This window comes from Panthera uncia, unplaced genomic scaffold (assembly GCF_023721935.1).
Source record: "Panthera uncia isolate 11264 unplaced genomic scaffold, Puncia_PCG_1.0 HiC_scaffold_1533, whole genome shotgun sequence".
In the NCBI taxonomy this organism is placed as follows: domain Eukaryota; kingdom Metazoa; phylum Chordata; class Mammalia; order Carnivora; family Felidae; genus Panthera; species Panthera uncia.
The window spans coordinates 1-1,395 of record NW_026058177.1 but is presented as its reverse complement, the minus strand read 5'-3'; the positions used below and the strand labels follow the sequence as shown (position 1 = coordinate 1,395).

At 43.6% G+C, this 1,395-nt stretch overlaps 1 pseudogene; it reads left to right on the top strand.

Annotated features, from left to right (window-relative positions):
* Positions 1-220: 220 nt before the first annotated feature.
* LOC125917147 (transmembrane protein 138-like) lies at positions 221-688 on the top strand (annotated as a pseudogene).
* Positions 689-1,395: the final 707 nt, after the last annotated feature.

Sequence of the window (1,395 nt, the reverse complement as noted above, 5' to 3'; positions counted from 1 at the left end):
ACCGAGGATCAGCGGGTTACCATTGTCCAGACAGGGCCCGCGCCCACCGTCCACTTACGAATTTAAAACCAGTTTCCCCAAACCATCATGTGGTTTCCTGACCATCGACCCAGGCAGGGTCTTTGAAGCCTTTGTCTTAGAGCAAGGCAAACAAGCTCATTTTGACTAACGGGTGCTTCCTTCAGTACTGGGAAGAAAGCCAGGAGCTGTTTTCTGTGGAATGTCACCCAGGCATCCCAAGAGATCAGAGGAAAGCTGCTTATACAGCCTGGTGCTCTCCCTGCAGTTCCTGCTGCTATCATGTGACCTCTTTGTCAGTTCCTTCTCAGAGCCACCCTGACTGGCCCCTGTCATTTAGCTGGTGTTTTTTGTTTTTGTTTTTGTTTTTGTTTTATTATCCAGGTTATTGCAATCCTTTTCCTCATGTTCTTCCACACTTCATATTCCAGGCTGGCCTGGCCAACATTCTATGCCCTAACTTCATCCTCACAGCCCTGTTCTTTGCTCTCAGCATCTCCCTTCATGTCTGGGTCAGGAATTTACCCCGCAAAGACTCCAACCACTTGGTCTGGACAGAGGGACTTCAAACATTGTTTGTATTCCAGAGACTAGCAGCAGGGACTCTGGGTGATCCTCGCTTCTCCCAGTACTCTTCAGGGCTGCAGGAGGAGTTCACGCAAGTTCAAGGGTGGGAGGGAGGCTGGCTCATGCACAGAAAGCAGCTTAACTTTCCTAGGACAGGCTCAGGCCTCTTCTATTCAGCAGTCATGAAGGAAGCTCTTCCCTCTTGCAAATTAAAGTGCTTCCCAGTAGACTTCAGTGCATAACCCTCCCTGGCTTCCTCCCTCAGTTCTGCCCCTTTTCCTGCCTGCTGGTTACCCCTCTTCCTCACAGAAGGCTGTGGGATTTTATCCTTGGGAAGCTGTCACTTAGCCTAGTACAGGAGGGGCTCCTGGCACCTGCCTTCTTTGCACCAGACACTAATTAATGACTGAACGTTGCAGAGTGACATTTCTAAGCTCGTGACTGATCACACTATAGACATTTTGATTTTATACCCAAGGCACCTTTTTTTCCCTTTTTATAAGGGAAGAAACTGATTTCTTTTTCCATAGAAAAATAGTTGCTCAATTGAAAAATCAGTATTAGAACTCTTAAGTTAAAGTGTTGACGCATAAACTAACACTAATTTCTAAGTCTCGTCTTTTTAAAATGTATTTTTTTTGTTAATAATTTTACAATAACGTAAAGGTAACCGAGTTTGGAGGCTAAAAAATACTCTAGATGTCTTGAGTTTATATTTATATATAATATTTGTCTCGTCTTTTTAAAATGTATTTTATTTTTATAATACTGATTTTTCAATTGAGCAACTATTTTTCTATGGAAAAAGAA